The 19,895-nt window shown below is 37.3% G+C and overlaps 1 protein-coding gene across 1 annotated transcript in view; it reads right to left on the bottom strand.

Annotated features, from left to right (window-relative positions):
- The window catches only part of GSG1L (GSG1 like), a 370,570-nt gene that overhangs the window by 244,549 nt on the left and 106,126 nt on the right, over positions 1-19,895 (bottom strand). The gene's annotated exons all lie outside the window — the stretch shown is intronic.

The following is a 19,895-nucleotide window of genomic DNA, read 5'->3' as shown; positions in this document are numbered from 1 at the left end:
TCTACCTAAATAAATTTCTCAGAAGCCCCTTCTTCTTTGGCTCATTATCCTCTATCTTGAATCACCTCTGCCAGATATCTTCCACAATCCCAACATCCATAGGAGTATTTGTCGACAGGACTGCGCCATTGATGCAGCTGTGAGTTGACCTAGAACCTGATAGATGAGGACTCTCTTAGTCTTTCAGGCCAGAAGGATTCCACAGCGTATTTAAGGGGAACAAATTGACCTGGAAGTCCAGAGACCTAACCTTAAGTCTGACCCTGGTTCTAACTTCCTAGGTAGAACCTATGTAATTTCTCTGTGCTGAGCCATTCTCCTCTGTAAAATGTAAAACGTCTGTCTTTAACTATAAGACCCAAGATCCTTTCTAGCTCTGATGGTCTATGTTCTAAGGCCTCTTCCAATTCAGACATACACTGTTGCATATTCTAACGGCTTATCCAATTCTAACGTGCCATGATCTAAATCATCTAATACTTCTAAAAGTCTGTGATGTCAATGATTCCAGCTAAGTCAGAAGTAGCCTAATGTTGAATTATTTCTTTTGTCTCCTCCTCGTGCTTAGTTAGCTTCAAGGGATTTTTCCACACATCACCCTAGTGCCAAGTTCACCCACAAATCCTAGGGGCTTTTTTCCTGGAAAATACTCATAGAATCACCTAAAAGATGATCTGAACCTGAGGCAGTCAGACAGTAAATCACTATATTCATTTTTTTCAGATAGAGTCAGGTCCCTTAAAAAAAGAAAAAAAAAATCCTGATAGCAAGAACACAAGACTAGAAGTCTGGAGATATGGATTAAAGTGATTGTGGACACACAGCTAACAACACACATGCATCTAGCATATCTAGTCCAACTTTTACCCTTTTGTGACTGAATAAGCCATTGAGATCTATCTGATTTTAATTCTTGTTGTTCTGTTCTGGCGAAATCATTTAACTTTATTGAGTTTCAATTTTTTTCTCTATAAAATGGGAATAATAAATATCTGCTCTGTTTTATGAAACTGTGAGTCAAAAGAGCTAACATGTACACAATTAAAAATGAGGATCCTTATTAGATAAAAACATTCCATTCACATTTCTTCCAACTCAATTCTTTAAGAGAAACTAACCAGCTTTGCAACGTTGACCCTTGTGGCTTTCTCTTTGTGACAGAAAGGAAAACTGATTTTGTATAATTTCCTACTAGCAACACAAAGATGCTCTAATTGGATTCAGTTCAGCTGGTAGCTAACCTCATCCTGACATTTCACCAGTGGAGTAATACATGTATGAAATACTAGATCAAAAGAACAATATATTTTCTTGGGTCCTCAGTGCCATGACAGAGCACAAAGAGAACAGATCAGAATTCCCTAGTGGAGATATTTTAACCTTGGGTCAGCTTTGAAATCTGTCCGAAGTTGTGTTCTGTACAGAGCTATCCTTATCTTTGCCCAGGGAGTCTGCTTTGCCAACCAGGAGTCTATTTTTATACAAGCTGAGGGACAGTTAAGGTTTTTAGTATCTGGTTATGATTTCCATTCCCTCTGGTTTTCCTCTCTGTGTGCAGTGAGACTTAAAAGTCTATTTCTTTGCTAATCAGAGAATTGTAATAAGTCTGGTGCCACTGTGTTTATTAAGAGGAAAATGCCCTCCTAGAAGGTAAATTGCTCTTTCAAGGCAAAAGAGAGCCCAGTTACAAAGTCAGGCAGTCCTTGTTGAAAGGCGAATGGGCACAATTACATGCTCCCTTTGTAATTTTCACCCCCAACCTTCCTGCCCATTTTTAGTACCAAGGGTAACAGCCACTTGCAACCAAGAAGAGACCTCAAGGGCAAAGAATCCAAGAATATCCTCACTGACTATCCAGTCAAATTAAAAACCACACCATGACAATAATAATGATCCTTAGAGAATGGTCCAGTTCTCCACACCCTGTGTGCCAAAGGTCACCTAAACTTTTGCCAAGGGTAGGAAGAAACTTTGGAATTTCCAGAATGGAATGGATTGGAGAACCATTGGAAGTAGTCTCCTGGATGCTGGAAAAGTCCCCCTTAGGGTTAGCTACAGATCTTGTAACCCCCTTCAGTCCAAAGAGAGAATGGGCTGCTTCTTGAGATCGTGAGTCTCTCATTGTCATCCTATTATACCTCATCTGTAGAAGTTATCCATGCTTTAAAAAATGGTTGGACTAGATAGTTAAGGGTCAAAGATATAGCTGAGATCCAATTCTTTCCAGCTCAATCTCTAGAATGATCAAAAGAATTATAGAAATCTATGGAAACTATTCCAGGAGTCTGAGATTGGACCCCATCTCAGCAAGATGTTGAGGATGGTTTCTGTACCCGGACGCACAGCGTGCCTACGTGCCCCCATGCCTTACTGCCCTACAGCTAAATGAAGCAATAGGAGAACCACAGTTGTTGACTGAGAGAATGTATGTTAGCTCTATTGTCCCTAACTATAAAGAACCAGTGTACTGAGAGAAGTAGAGAAGGAAGTTAAAGTTATTGGACAATTGCTTTCTCAAAGGTAACTTCTTACTGTCTCTCACATGCATTCCCATCCTCTATTTCTACTTCAATATGGGTTGTCACTGTCCCCATCTGAAACATTACAATAGCTTCCCAACAAGTCTTTCCATTTTCACTCCCCCACCACTTAATAATGATGCCAGAGTCTTCATCATCTTCCTTCACAGATCTGGTCATCAATCAAACAATTAATAGGTATCTGTTAAAACAAAAACAAAACATCCCCTTTTGTTATATTTTAATGGGACAAGCAGTAGACAAAGATAAAATTAAAATGCTTAACAAATACAAAATAATTTTTGGACGGAGAGCCAATCACATCTGGAGGAATATCAAGAAGGATTTTGCGTTAAAGATGGCACTTCAATTATGAGTAAAAAGGAAGAAGAGGTTGGGAAGGAATTCATAGGAGGAGAATGGAAAGTCACAGTAACAGGAGCTCATTAATAACTTATCCCCCTTAGCACTAACATAGTACTTTATCAGCACTTCTCTTATTTATTTAGGAACATAAAATTAATGCTGGAAGAATCCTCAGATCATCTAGTTCAATCCCATATTTTTACAGATGAGGAAACTGAGGCCTGCAGATATTAAAACTGACTTACCAGTTACATAAGTAATAAAGGGCATAACAAAAATTCAAACAAAGGCTAGGAATTGAACCAGAGTCTCCCGCTTTCAAAGCCCACATACTTTCCACTGCATCAAGCTGCCTCCATATCATGTGCATTGATATATATTTCTTGGTTATTTGTATATCTTTTTAATCCCTTTCCTAGCTCCTTGAAGGCAGAATTTATATATTCCTTCAACTTTCTTTTTGGTCCTGGGTCAATCACAGAACTCTGTACACAGTAAGCATTTAATAAATGTTTATTAAATTTGTCGACAGCGTTGCAAGCATCTAAGCCACTGGAATTGAGATGCCTCGTCTCCACTGGGACTGGCTAAATGCTTTCAGACTGAAGAGGTGAAAGAAAATTTTATAATGAGCAACCTCAGAAAGAAGATAATTTAAGAGATTCTGGATGCCTTGTCAGGGCTCTCTCTGAGCCATTAATAATGAAAACACTCAACACCTGCCTATTTATTTAGGTTCATCTGTAAGACCCATCACTAACTACAACACTTCTCCTTCCTCAAAGCTTTTAATAAACGTTAAATTATTAATGTCTGAAAATGAACAAATGAGCCCTGATTTCTTCTAGGCTGAAATCTCCCTGTCACATCCATCAAGGATAAGGCCTTATAATTTAACTCTTTGTCTGCCCTAATAACAAAATATAGCCATAGAATCAAAAAGACCTTGGAACACAGAGCACAGATTGTCAGTCAGAAAGCCTCTCGGAGCATACATAAATCACTTTTGTTTGGCAGTGAGATTCCTTTAGCTTTCTATCCTAAAGGAGGGAATGTATAAAGCAACTTTCAACATGTTGTACATATTAATCTCATGTTAGGCTCTGGGTTTCTCATCCCATTTATTAAGTTCCTAAGATCCAATAAGCTGTGAGTCAGAAAGAAAGAAGGGTTGAAACAGCTTTCTTTAGTTTCCTCCTCAAGTAGTTGATGCTCTAAAGTAATCCTGAAAGAGAGAAACAGACACACACACACATACCCTAAGAACACAAACAGAGACAGAGACAGAGAAAAAAGAGAGATTTGTTGGATGAATGGATGAACCTCAGGGAAATCACTTTAGCAAGAATGGATTAGAGTGGAAAAAAGACTTGAGCCAGGGAGACCTAGTAAGATCCTTTTGCTATAGGCTAAGAAAGAGATGATGAGTTCTTCAACTAGGATGGTAGCTATGTGAGCAGAAAGGTACAGATGGGTAGATATGTATACGCACATATATATAGACATATATGGATGTATGTGCATTCTATGTCTACATACATATACATGTGTGTACATAGATACATATACACACATATATTTATATCAGAGATATTGTGGAGATAAAAAAGGCAAGATTTGGCAATTGATATGTAGGATGAAGAAGAATGAGGAGCCAAAAGTAATACCAATGTTGCAATCCTGAATAATTGGAAAGATGGTAGTGTATACCCTCAGCAATAGGGAAGTTCAGAGGAGAAATGAGTTTGGAGAAAAGATGGAGTTTAATTTTTGATGTAAGCTTGAGATACCTATAGGATATTCACTGTGAAATATACAGTTGGTTGGAATTCACAAGGGAGACTTGAGTTAGATATTAGATTGAGGATTCAACGGCACAGAGATGTTAATTAAATTCCAAGGCTATCTCTACAACCTTGGCAATCTCCTTGTTGATCATACTGGAGAACTTGCCCCGAGATTTTAACCCTTTAATCTCAGGAACTTCCACAGAGGGGCCCATGTGGAAATGTTTAACATATATTAGATTGTTTTCTATCTAAGGGAGAGGGTGAGGGAAAAGGAGGAAGAAAAATTTGGATTTTGCAAGAATGAATGCTGAAAATTGCATGTATTTTGAAAATAAAAAGCTATTATTAAAAAAAGAAAGAAAGAAATATTGCTCTGGGAGAGGCAGTCATTAATCCACGCAAAATCAAAAAGGGAAAAAGGAAAAAGGAAAAAAAAGCAAGCAAACAACAACAACAAAAAAAAATGAAAATACTATGCTGTGATCCACATTTGCCAGACCAGTATTTCAAGGAATTTATCCTTCATTTTACTCGTACTGCCCAACCACTTCCTCTACAATATCACAACTACCTTTCTCTCCATTCCCTCAGTTCTGGAACCATGATCATGATCAAAGCAACTCATCATTTTATTCAATGGGTTTATCAATTTACTCCCCAGTGGCCCCACTCATCATCTGGGTAACTTTCCAAACCAAAGAGCATCTCCTTGGAAACTACTCTCCTGTGAATTTTATTTCCTTCTTTAGAATACAAGTTTCTTGCGGGCTGGGACTTTTTGGTTTTGTACACTCAGAGCAATGTTTGCCACATGGTAACTACTTAAATGCTTTTTCTTTCAGTCATCCAAATATATGGAGGCTGATGAGGTCAGGGAATGAGAGAGAATTGAGAGAGAAGGAAATAGAAACAACTAAGTAAACATCTCTATTCAGACAACTCCTAGGGTTATTCAACCCTAGTTTCTTCTTATGAATTCTAACCACACCAGAATGTTGAAAGGAGTTTTTACAGGCTCTCGAGAGCCCAATGTTAATTTTCAGTGGCAGCACTATACTTCTACAATGCTACAAATTAAGGCCTGACGTATTTATCGGGCATGGGGGACACCCACAGTTAAGGGATGTGATTTAGATCATGCACCAGCAGAGGAGAATGAGGAGGAACCACACAAGTAGAAGAACCAAGCAAGAGCAGAGTCATCAAAAACAAAATGTTAAAACACAGAGAAGAAAGTATTCAGAGCAGAGAATGATAAATCGTGTGAAGTGCTGTAGACAAAGACAAAGACAAAGGCTGAGAAAGGCTATTAGATTTCACAATTAAGAGAATTGGTAGCTTTAAAGAGAGTAATTTCAATTGTATGATAACAGTCATAAGACAGATTACAGAGGGTTGAAAAACAAATAAAAGAAGAACAAGTAGAGCAACTGTAGACAGTTTTTTCTAGTTTTTCTTTCTATGCTGGTAAATAAACTGTTACACAAAATAGATGATCTTCAAGACTGTTGTTTACACCAAAGCTTCTTAAATTGTGGATCATAATCTCATATAGAATCTCATAACTGAATGTGGAGGTCATGAAATTATGATTTATTATCAATAAATGCTTGGTTTGTAAATCTTTTTTATATACCTGTATACTTGAGATCACATAAATTTTTCTAGGTGAAAAGGGATCATGAGTAGAAAAAGTTAAAGAAAGCCTAATTCATATTAGTACTCTGTTACCCAAAAAACGTAGGGGAACAAAACATTAAATAAGATCATGTGTAGGGGAACAAAACATTAAATAAGATCATATGGTTGTTATACAAATTATGACAGTAAAAAAGATATATTATACATTAGAGTTCACATGATTTAGAACTGGAAGGAACATTAGAGATTCCCCATTTTACAGATGAAGAAACTGAGTCCCACAGAGTTAAATGACTTACCTACGATGACACAGGGAGTAAGGAACACAGTTGGGAGTTAAAACCAGGTCTCTGAATCTAAAATCCTAAGTGCATTCCACCACAATACACAGACTATTCCCTGTTACACATTGTTTGATCATAAGTAAATCTATAAAGAGAAAATCATTTTATAATGGGATTTGCCTATTTTTCTATACATACTTTGCCGCTTGGATGAATGTGTAATCTTAGTGAAGTGGTTAAAGCCCTTCACTGGTACAAATTACAACCTATTTACATCTTCTTCCTTGTCCTTGTCTTCTCATAAATCTTCCATAAAGATACTACTGCAACACCAGCCTGTCCATTTATTATCCCCTCATCCCTGTTACATCATTTAGTCATTTTCCTTTCTGATAATACGTGTCTCTAATGCTATCTTTTATGTCCCTCATTGACTACAAATTGTCATTAATAATATGCTACTAGTTTGTGATTTTTTTTATCATATGGTAGATCACATGCAAAAATATACATGTGTGGCTAGATAGACTCTCCATGTTCCATATATTACTGTTACATTGCTAAAAACAAAAACAAAAATCCTACAGAAATGAAAAGCATGTCTAGACATAAGAATTTTAAGTTTAAAAGATAAATTCTTTCAATAGTTTCCAATGTTCCATTCTTAGGCATGTCTTAGAGTAAACACTTTATTGCCTCAGGTGTAACTCCGCTGGGTCCATGGAATAAAGCATTTTGTGAAGAAAGTTTTATGAAGCAGACATATTCCTGGACCAGTAGGGTCAAAGGGTAAGCAAGGCACAAGAAAGACATTTTTAACTGGTAGAAGTCACTTGACCTTTTCTGAGGTGCTTCACCTTCAGTTATCCCTTTAAAGAAGATAACTTCATAGAATACATTATTCTCTACCCAGCGGGGGCTAAGACAAGACTGATCCAGAGAGATCAATCCTGAGGCTCCAGTTCTGGCAGAGGACCCCAGAGAGCCTGGGCAGCATTGCTGGGAGGAGGAAGTAGAGGCTCTGAAGCTTGAAGGGCAAACCCACACAGTAGAAAATGTCAAGAACAGGCTGATATATTAAGGGCTGGCTTATTAACCCATCATCACTTGTTACTCTCTAGTTTGGGTTAGAATTAAGAAGCAAAAAAAGGGGGAGAATTAAGAAAACTAGAGTTTCTGGTATGACTAGTGAAAGGACAAAGCAAGATGGTAAAAATGTGAGTTGAGGCAGTGGAAGTCCCTACATGAACACACAAACACACATACATCATTACAGGAGAAATTTAACTTTGATATATAGGAATTTAACTATTAATATATGCTTTGCCACATATCACAGTGTTGCAAAAAAAAAAAAAAATTGCTATGGCTTCTCTGAGACCTGGGCTGCCCTTCCTGTGGAATACTGAGTTTTCCTCCATCATACCAACTAATAAATCTACCTTGAATTCAACAATAGGCACTAAACTGAAGAACTGAAAGGCCACTTAGAAATCATCCAACCCTATTATCTGGCCAGCTAGATGGAGCCCACTCATCTTCCTGAATGCAAATCCAGTCTCAAACACTTAGACAAGTCATTTCTGTTGCCTCAGTTTCCTCATCTGTAAAATGAGCTGGAGAAGAAAATGGTTGATCCAGTGTATTTGCCAAGAAAACCCCAAATGGAGTCATGAAAAGTCGGACACAACTGAACAACCACAAATCTAAAGATCTCATTTCAGGACTGAGGATATTGAGGTACAGAACAGTAAAGAGATTCACCCCCAAATTACCCAAATTGTAAATAGTCCCAGAATTTAAACAAAAGGTCTCAACCCCAAACCGAAGACTGTCCATAATATCATCCTGCCTTTTCTTACAAAAAGGTTGATTTGTAAATGAAGCATACAAAGAGCTCTTGGTAGATCTACCTGACTGAGGCCTGAATGGCTCACCAGGAGGCATTAAGTCTGAACACAAATGTCTTTTCTCCTGCCTTCCCCACAGAAAAGCTATTAACCCTGAACCATTTCACTGTCTACAGGAGAAAAGGAAATTTTGCCTGGGGGAAGAAAAGCAAAGACAGGCAACAGGAGAGTCTTGTTTAAGAAAGAAAGAAAGAAAGAAAAAAGCAGTTTAGCTTGAAGAAATTTAAGCATTAGACATTACCTTAGAGTTCTAGGGAATCCGAGGCAAGGACAGAACTGGTCCACTTAGTCTGTACTCCAAACAAGCTATGCTATTTGCTGCCCCTTCACACCTCTTTCTTGCCCCTATGTTTGTGCTTACATTGGTTATGTTTGCAAAGCCCATTCCTTCATTTCCACCTGTCAACATTCTAGCCATCCTTCAAGTCCCACCCCAGCAGATATTACCATTTCTTCCAACACTTATCTAAAACTACACTATTAGTCCCTTTACTTATGTTCTCATGGTTTATTTTTCTTTCTAAATATTTCTCTCTGAATTTTACCTTCCCCATGAACATTCACCCTTGCAAAATCTTGTGTTTCAAATTTTTTCCCTCTTCCTCCTCCCATATCTCCTCCCCAAGATAGCAAGCAAGGTGATATAGATTAAACATGTGCAATTCTTCTATACATATTTCCATATTCGTCATGCTACATAAGAAAAATCAGATTAAAGTTGGGGGGAAAGTGAGAAAGAAAATAATCAAGCAAAAATTCAATCAAAAGGTGAAAATGCTATGCTTTGATCCACATTCAGTCTCCATAGTTCCCTCTGGATATGGTTGGCATTTTCCTTCCCAAGTCTATTGGAATTCCCTTGAATCACATCATTGTTGAAATGAGCCAAGTTAAGGCAAAAATTCTTAATCATTTTTGTGTTATGGACCAGTTTGGCAATCTGTTGAAGCCTACAAATACCTTCTCAGAATGTTTTTAAATGCATAAAATAAAATACATGGGATTGAAAAGGAAGCTAATTATATTGGAATAGTATCTAGATTCAAAAGAACAGAAACAAAAACCATGTTTACAGATACCAGATTAAGAATCACATCTCTAAAGACTTTCTATCCCACATACTTATAAATTCTTAAAAAGGCTTTAAAATTCAACTCAAATGCTACATCTGTCAGGAAACCTCCCTCGCCCATCCTCCACACTGATAATCTCACATAATTATGTTTGCATATTTTAAAAATTATTTCGAGTCATTATTATTTGTATGGGTCATGTTCCTACTTGATTATAATCTCCATGAGGACAGATTTCTGTCTTTTCTTTACAGGGCTTTACACTGAGAAAGTATTTTACAAATGTATGTTGAATTGAATTCCAATCAAAATTGACATTTTGTACCTATGGTACAACATTTAATCAAAGTCTCCTGGATATGAAGGAGTGTGCTACTAAATAGAGGGGGAAGATATTAAAGCTCAGTAGGTAAAAGAGCTCTAACTGTTGCTAGAAGGACCTCAATTCAAATTTGACATCAGACACTTACTAGCTGTGTGACCCTGGGCTTTTGCCTGACTCAGTTTCCCCATCTGTAAAAATGATGATAATAACCATTATTATAATAATAATAAATACATGAGGTGCTATTGCACCTATCTCCTGAGATTGTAAGGATAAAATAAAATATTTGAATAAGGCTCTGCAAACCTTAAAACACATATAAATAGAAGCAAGGAAGAGGAGGAGGAAGAGTAGGAAAAGGAGGGCAGGGACCATGCCCTCAAGAAAAAGCGAAAAAGCAATTTAATAGGAATCTGAAACATCATAGAAAGGAAAAATAGACACTATTACATAGTAAGTGATTTAGAGTTATAAAACAAAGGTATTCTATCTTTTCTAAGTATTCTATTCTGCCCAGTAAAATCATCTTTCCAGTGTTTCTGCATTATCCTAGTCTCCTCACTGACTCATTCCTCGTATCCAATCAATTGCCAAATCCTGTCATTTCTCCCTTCACAACATCTCATCTAAACCCTTCTTACCTAGATTATTACAGCAGCCTCTTTAATTGTTCTCCCCAACTCTTGTCTCTCACAATTCCAATCTATTCTAGATACAATCTGATGCCAAAGTAATTTTCTTTAAGTGCAGCCCTGATCATGTGATTCCCCTATTCAACCAATTCCAGTGATTTCCTCTTTTGTTGTTGTTCAGTTGTGTCTGACTGTTTTCTTGGCAAAGATACTAGAATGATTCACCATTTCCTTCTCCTGGAAAGGAAGAGGAAGCACTCTCCTTGAGTGCTTTACTGTTTCCCTTTCCAGCTCATTTTACAGATGAGGAAATTGAGGCAAATAGGGCTAAGTGACTTGTCCAAAGTCACACAGCTAGTAAGTGTCTGGAGACCAGATTAAGAATCAGGAAAATGAGTCTTCCTGAGTCTAGGCCCAGTGCTCTGTGCATTAGGGCATCACCTAGCTTCCTTTAAGCTATTCTAAGATAAAATATAAAGAACTGTTAAGTTTGGAAAGCTCTATGTAATTTATCTTTCTAATCTCATTAGGTATTATTTCCCCTCCCATGTTGATTGATCCAGCCAAACTGGGCTCTCTGTTCCCACTTCTGTATATTTCTATACCTTTGTATTCACTCTCTCTCCCATATAGCTGGAATGCACTCCCTCCTTACCTGTACCTCAGTCATTTTCTTCCTTTAAGATGCCCCAGGAGGCACTTAAATGTTTGATTGATTGTGATCTCCCTGAAATGATAGTATTTTCCTTCCCAAACAAGCTATTATATTTGTATATGATAGTAGATGGGTAAATAAATAAATAGATAGAGATATGTATTTTTTTTAATTTTATATTTATGTTTTATATAACTAACTTGGAGGCAAAATGGATAGAGCTTAGGATTTGAAATCAGGAAGACTCAAGTTTGAATCCTACTATAGATATGACCTATGAGTCCCTGAGCAAATCACTTACCCACTCTCAGCCTCAGTTTCTTCATCTGTAAAATGGAGACAATAATAACACTTAACTTTACTGCATTGCTGTGAGGATCAAACGAGATGCATATTAACACTCTTTAAAAAAATTTTTTTTTTAAATTATCTCCCTTTGGTCTAAACTCTTTCCAGACTTTCCAGTTTGAAGGTAGATTAGATCAAGAACAAAAGGTCTTTCACAGGGAAATAGATCAATAAAGAATACATCTAGTCTTATTTAGATAAGTCTTATTAGTCTTATTTAGATAGATTAGATAGATTTAGATAGATTGACCTTCTCTGCCCCAGAAGACTGGACTACCAATCCAATTCCTCCTCTTCTATCCCTTGCCCTACTCTTCTCTTCTGAGAAAAGAATTGAGAATCTGGAGGAGACACCCTTGTTTACTCTTAGAGAACACTGGGTGATGTAGAAAGGAAGCGAGCAACAACTACTATATTGAAATATTAATCCCAAACTTTGTTGATTAGTCCTGTCGGACTTTGCATTTGGGGTTTTCTTGGCAATGACATTGGAGTGCCATTTTCTTCTCCAGCACATTTTACAGATGAGGAAACTGAGACAAACAGAATGAATGCCCTGGGTCACCCAGCTAGTGTCTGAGTTCACAGCTGAACCAAGGTCTTCCTGATTCCAGGCCTGGGGCTCTGTCCATTGTGACACTTAGCAAGGATACTGCCAAGAAAACCCCAAATGAGGTCACAAAGAGTGAGAGATGAGTGAACAACATTCTTGAGTTAGTCACATTCTAATATAAGAACTTACAACATATATATCGGTGCAGCTGCAGGGCAGATGGAAAGGCCCAAGGGTCCTTAAGTTACAGGGATAGGGCAGATTATTTTTTGTCAGGAAAGCCTTGAGTTCAGATCCAGGATCAGATACATATTAGTTGTGTGCAAGTCATTTAATACTTTTTGCCTCAGTTTCCTCAACTGTATAATGAGCTACAGAAGAAAAATGGCAAACCACACTACAGTATCCTTCCCAAAAAAACATCAGATGGGATTTTAAAAGGTCGGACACAACTGAAAAACAACTGCACTGAATTCTGTTAATATATTTTTTCTTTGACAATTTGTACTTGTCTCTCCCATTAGCGTGCAAGCTCACTGTAAGTAGGAAATATTCCAGTCCTTATATCTGTATCATCAGCCTGGCATAGCAGGTTCTTAGTAAATACTTGCTGACCTTGATCCTGAGTATGGAAGAATAAATTTACTTAAAAGCAAAGTCATCAATGAGGGCTTCATAGGAGAGATGGCATTCAAGTTGTGCTCTAACCAAGGGGTAGGATTTTAGAAGGTTAAGCAAGTGATAGGGAGCATTCCAGTCTCAGAAAACAGAGGGAGTAGTGTGAAAACAATATCTGTTTGGGGAAACAGAGTAATTCAGTTTGACTGGAGTATAGAATGTCAGGAAACAATGTAAAATGAGATTGAAAAGCGAAGTAGCACCTTGAATGTCAGGCAAAAGAATCTGAATCTTCCTCAGTAGGTAGCATTTTCACTCTCTGCTGTTGTTTGCTTGCATTTTATTTTCTTTCTCATTTTTTTCCTTTTTGATTTGACTTTTCTTATGCAGCAAGATAATTGTGTAAATATGTATGCATATCTGGAATTTATCATCTTTTTACCATGTTTAACATATATTGAATTACTTATCATTTGGAGGAGAGAATAGAGGGGAAGAAGGAAAATTGAAACACAAGGTTTTTGCAAGAGTTAATGTTGAAAAATTATCCATGCATATGTTTTGAAAATAAAAAAGCTTTTAAAAAAAAGTTACTTTTACATTCATGAAGCCTAAATGGTTCATACTTGAGACCAACTTCCATCCATGGTAGATTACAGGCAAGATGTCTGCAAAATCAAGTATATCCTGTTTCTGTTTTTCTACATGTGAAAAGAGGGAGTTGAATGGTATCTAAGAGTCCTTCCATTTATCCACAAAGAGTGGAGGAGCAGAATCTGGAAACAGATGCACTGGAGAGCTACAGCTGGATGAGAATATGTGAAGAGCTAAGAGGAGAAAGACAAGAGAAAGCAAGACAAAGAAAAGCAAGACAAACTAGCTCTGGAATGTTAGGAAAAGAACAGTTGATACACTCGAGTAAATGCTGGACTTGTGAGAGGCAGACACCTCTCCTTCTTAAGGGGAAAGAGCAGTCAAAAGTAAGGATTTTTATATTTGGCATTTTTCTTTAAAATTTTAACTTGCTCTCTGCTTTCTTAGGCAAAGATAATTTTCCTTCTTAATTTAGATGCAGAACCTTTCTAGACATATGCTAATTTGCATGAATGTGAATTCCTAAAGGTCCACCTACCTAAGAATAGTTGTGAATCTCAATGATCACAAACTATGGATAAAAAGGTATCAAAGGAATAGTCATATTTCTTTTTAAATACAACTCTTTGAATAAATCTTGAGAAGAAAATTTAAAAAAAAACCTTATCTTTCCCTCAGAGGATTTTTCTTGGGATCCCCAAGGCAATTGTTTAGATATGAGAATGTTTGACATGAACAGTTTCTAAGTAGTGTGAAAGGCCCTAATGTGGCAAAGGGGCAAATTTTTTCTTTACTTAGATTCCTTCCTCCTCTCTACCTTGAATTTCCTTCTAGATTCAGCTTAAGCTCTGCCTTCTATGTGAAGGCTTTCCTGATCCCCGCAACTAGTGCCCTCCTTCCCAAAATACTTTTCACTTATTATATGTGTTCTGTATATATGTGGGTAACTATGTCTCTGTTAAAAGTTATTTGTTTAAGGTGAAAGGTTTTGCTGGTCTGCTATAGGAAGGGGAGGATTAAGATGCTTATTGCCTTTCCTTCTGGCTTCTACCTTTGGAATGTGAGTACTGCCTCACCTTTTTAAACTGCCCACCTCCTTATAATAGATTTGATTTTCTTTCTAGTCACTTACTACGGTCTCACCCCAAAATAGGGAATCTCCAGCCTATAACAAGGGGGAAAACCAACTGGCTCACCATGGTAGTTTGTTTAAGCTCCCACCTGACAGAAACTACTGTCATCTCCTTTTAAAAGAAAATTAGATTCATCCTATTACAATACACTGAGATTTTATGAAATTTAAATTAATTAAGATATCAGAAATCCCTGAGAGAGATTCTATTTCTTGTTTCATCCTACCTCTGTAGAGAAAGAACTTCCTAGTCACTATCCCTCTCCCTTAAATCCCATTACTGATAAATTACTATGGTTGCCCATGTTTCATTTTATGCCATCTTTCAAAACTAATTAAACATAAATTTAAAAAGAAAACTTTAAAAGAACAGGTAAGCTTCAGACTTAAAACATTCTCTCATGGGGAGGAGAGGAAGGAAGGAAAGAGAAACAAATCTTTTTCTGGTATCAGTTCTCTTCTGTGGAAAATTTGGTCCACACAAACTCTCATCTCAGTCTGAGATTACCATTCTGTGGTAATTCTGTGTTCATCAAAGAAGGGAGTGGCAAGCTACAACTTTGTCCCAATGGCTGCTCAAATGCCCGCTGCTTTGCCCACATTCATAATTACTTGAGTGTCTTCCAAAAACTCAGGCAGTGAATTAAGCTCACTCCTGCAAACTGTTTTTCCCCAAAGATTTTTGTAGGGCAAAAGGAAGGTAACTCTCTTTAAGGCACAGTTCCTCTTTGGTTTAATAGATAAAACAACCCGAAGATCTCAAGTAGTCCACATGCTATCATCTCAATTGTGCAAAATCCTTTGGTAAAACAGATAAAACAGAGACTATACTTTGTCCTCTCTCCCAACAGAATGTAAGCTCATTGAGAGAAGCATCTGTTCCATTTTTGTCATTTTATCCCGATCCTCAGCACAGTGCCTAGCCAAATTCTTGTTGATTAATTGATTAAATTTAATAGGATACCTCTTCTTGGCAAAGAACAGGTAATCTTTCTCATTCATGTGGCTCTGTATTACATAATAATGATTTCATCAACTCCAGTAATTCAAAAGCTTTGTGATTTCATTGTGAGAATAGGCCCAACATCAAAAAAAAATCATTATCTAATGGTTCAAACTTGAAATGATGAAGCTCTCAAAACTAGGCTGGTCTTCAAACAATAGACACAGTCCATCGCAAGGTTCATAATCAAAGTCTTTGCAGCTTGATGAGACGTGTCAAATATTATATTCCCTTGGAATAGCCTTTAGAAACCCAGAATCACTTCCAGGCCATGGTGAAACAACAAAGTAAAACTTTACTCCAGGAATAATAATAGTAAATAATATTTACATTAAAGAGCTTTACATGTAATATCAGACTTGGTCTTCACAACTGCACTGTGCTATAAGAGTATAAATATCACCAACCTCATTTCACAAATGGAGAAACTGAGGCTGAGAGACTAAATAATTTGCCCAAGATCCCACATTCACTTCCAAAAGGCTAGGCTGGGATTATTACCATATTAAGGAAAGCAAAGCAGTTGATCTTTGGGGACAGGAAGGTAGCAGCTGCTGCCAACAACCCTCACAAAGACACTAGTCTCTCTCCCTTTTTGAGGCTGTCTCTAGGCAGCACATAAAAGCACAAGAGCCCGAGTCTCAGTGATTGGTGATTGTGTTTTATTTTTGAGGTTAGTATAGCATAGTGCAGCTGCTGAGCTGGGTGTGTTGAGAAAAAGGGAGCACAAAGGAGCCAGGTAAACTTTTTCATGGCAAAATAACAAGGCTCCAGAGGCCATTAGACCTGTTCTGTTTAGGTTTCCCTCTCTGTATAGTGGGAGTCCCTGTATAAGTCATGTGCCCCAGATGCAAACTGCTCAAGATCTTGTGCACAAAATCCCAAGGACTGGAAAATGGTTCTATCAAAAGGTCAGCACTGGCTGGGTCCTTGATGCTACCTTCTGATCTTTTTCTCTATTTCCTGGATCAAGTGGTCCTAGGATTCTAGCAGGCAAATATTCTAAGACCTCCAGGTTTATTAACTCCCAAGGAGTATACTTGGTGTGACATCATGCTGGCTTTTCTCTGTGAAATTTTTCCTCTCCTTTGGCTCAGTGAGCTCAGACCTAGCTGTCACAGCCTGAAGTTGAATTCACCACACTGAAGTTCAAGAGTTTGGGAAGAGATGACCAAGAATTCTGAACACCTTTGAATTCAGCCATCCAGGCCTTAAAGAAATGTTCATATCTTCAGTTTAGCAAAGAAGGGAAACCTCTAGTTTTTGCCCTCTCTCAAACGGAGTGGATGTGGAGCCAAACATTGCAATATTAGGAGACAGGAGAAAACTGGCTTTGGGAAAGAAAAAAAAAAGATATTGTCCATTGTTCCTGAGAGACAGAGGGACAAAGAGACAGACACATACAGAGTAAAAGGGGGGACGAGAGAGATAGAGACAGAGACAGGTGATCAGAAAAAGAAAGAGAGAGACAGAGAGACAGGCAGAGTGACAGAGAGAAGGCTCTTGTTCCTCTGGTAAAATTCATTCAGTGAATTTTATTCATGTAATACCTAGAAAACCCCTCTATGTAATGGAACCCATATCTTTCCCTAAAAGACAATAAAGAATTCAATTCTAAATGAAATTCCAAATGAAAGCAAAACAATAGCAAAATATTCAACCTTGCAGGATTCAAGCTGTTTCTGGGAATTAATTCCATCACCTACTGTACCAATTGATAGAAGGCAAGCTGGGGGTTTTCCAACCCTCTTGAAAATTCACTTTGAATTTCCCTCTCTGCTTTCTGATTCCTGGTGACATCCATTCAATGATAAATGTCTCCACTGGTCTTTGGCACTTCAGAAAAGCTTCAATAATCAGAATATTTTTGTTGTTGGCCAAGTCTTTCTCTGTTTGCTGGCTATTTTTTCATCCCAGACTCTCTGCTGCATCACTGGGGAGTCAGGCAGATGGCTGAAAATTATGAGATTATATTAGCCAGCAGATGGGACAAATGTTCAACACTGGGTGTTCTGAGCCAACACAGCCCCATCCACAACAATATGCTCCCTGGGTTTTCTCCTTCATCTGAGTTTCTTTTTCCACACATCAAAATTTCTGACATGATTCCAAGGCAGAAGCCAAGTGAATTAATAAAACAAACAACAAAAAATGAAAAGGTGACTACATGGGATGGAGGCAGAGATTACACTTGCTGATAGAATGCAGCAGAAGGATGGTCTGGGGTCTGTAGGGCAAAGAAAGAGATCAAATTTTTTCATATTCATCTCAGACAAAACCTATATTTTTCCTAACCAACGATGACTTCACTCAGATTATCCCCCAGATAGGATTGGAAAGAACTGGGGAACTGAGGAGATGGTAGTTGTTAGCAACAGATGTGGGAAAGAAAGAATAGAGTTGGGACCACAGACCAGAGATGAAAGCATCTAGGAAATACACTCATGCTTGGTTTAGGAAAAGAAGAGGTATTTAAGTCACCTTTGCTTTAACTTCAGTGTTGGTGTACTTTACATAAACCAGTCAGTCTCTGAGAGCTGCACAGTGATGTCGTTAGGGTAGTGGGAAAATGAAGAGGCAATTAAGGCTCCAAGATATTTTCAGGAATTCAGCTGCAGTGATCTGAATTTCTTCTATCTCCTTCGATGTTTTTCCATGTAGTTCTTATTTCAGAAACTCCACCAGAAGAAAACAAGAAGCTTGTGTCTGATATATGTGTTCCACTCTCCCCCCCAGTTGTCTCATGGATTTGGAAGTCTTGTGCTGCGAAAAGTCAAGAAATGAAGCAAATCAAAGATGAACTCTGAAAATCTTCTGAAAAGATAGCCTTCATATCTGAATTAGTTACATATGTCCTTCATCACTGCAGAATCTTGTCCAATGGTGGCTATCTTCATGACATTATTAAAAAACCAAAGCATGTCAGACTTCCTCTTCTCTCCTAGAGTAGTCTCCGAGTTTTTATAAGCATGTACCCCATCAGCTAAAAAAGTTTTAGGTGTTTTCCCCATATATATATATATATATATAATATACATATATATGTATATTATATATATGTATATATATATATACACACATATATATATGCGTGTTTGTATACACACACACATTTACTAACATTTTAGGCATATTATAAAATACATAAATCTGAAAAACATCAAAATGAAATAAATAATATTTGTAATATTTTACTAATGACAAAACCACTTTTTCCTGTTACAATATTAATTATTAACAATAATTGTGTATACATTCATTATGCAGTATATTAATGTTACTAATTATTAATGATATTTTTAGTGAAAGCAATGTGATTGAAGAGGCTTCATTATTTTGACACAGATATACACAAATTCCTTTATGTTCCTAGAGGAGTAGAGCAGACTTGTAAATATTAACTTTTTGTTAGCAACTAATTATTCAACTATTTAATCAATGTAGCTAGCCAAACAGGTGAATTTCTTCTTTAATATAAATTGTTATTGAAAAATGAACAATACAAAAATCAAATAATAGGTTGCAACAATGAATAGAACAGCCTTTCAAGAGAAAACCAATTTCTCTGTGTAGGTTATTACCATACACAATGGAAAAATAGCGAACAAAAGTGAATTTTCTCTGACTTGCACTCAGCAGAAAGTTTTTAATATAAATCCGTTCCTCTTTACATAGTTCTGCTTAATGGATGGAAGTTTACCTTACTTTCCTATTCTTGTTTGGATATTTCTATTAAGTTTTTATATCAATGTAAGAAAAGAAAGGACAGTTTGATTGAACCACACAGTACAGAAAAGGGAATAATATACAATAAGGCTAGAGAGGAAGCTGAGTCTTCTCATTCTTCAGTCCTTGCCCAAAGCACAAAGATCACTCTGAGATTTGTACAGGCAACACCAAAGGTCTAAGGGGAAGAGGGTGGTGGTTGTTGACAAAGAATGAAATTTCCAGCATTTGTACAACTGTTCCTTGGGGCATTCGTGTTTTTGGTCATGGTTAGTTTATAAATGGCTTGAGAGACTGATTCTGGGACACGATAGAGAAGTTGAAAGCTTGAATAGTAGCTAGAGAGGGCTACGTAGAGGCAGGAAGTTCTGAACAATTATGGATCAAGGGTAAAGTGAGTATACTGGAGGCAAGCCCCAAAATTGGCTATTTCAGGGAGTATGGGATGTGATCCATCTTCCCATTCTCTAACCAGTTCTTCATGTATCTCCTGAGATCATGACTTTGGGTTCCTATAGAACTGGGCTCCTATTGGGCTTTCCCACCCTTTTTGAAAGTCAAAGTTTTACTGAACTATCAAACCAATTCTTCTATCCCGGATTATTAGGACAGACTTAAGGGATTGTGAATGGGGAAAAGAGTATTCTGAAGGTCTAATTTTTTCAAGGATGTAATTGCAAGTATAAAGGTGACACAATGAAAACAGGGCTGTCCTGATTTCCTCTA

This window comes from Sminthopsis crassicaudata, chromosome 1, assembly GCF_048593235.1.
Source record: "Sminthopsis crassicaudata isolate SCR6 chromosome 1, ASM4859323v1, whole genome shotgun sequence".
NCBI classification, from domain to species: domain Eukaryota; kingdom Metazoa; phylum Chordata; class Mammalia; order Dasyuromorphia; family Dasyuridae; genus Sminthopsis; species Sminthopsis crassicaudata.
The sequence above is the reverse complement of the archived record's forward strand: the minus strand, read 5'-3'. Positions and strand labels throughout refer to the sequence as shown.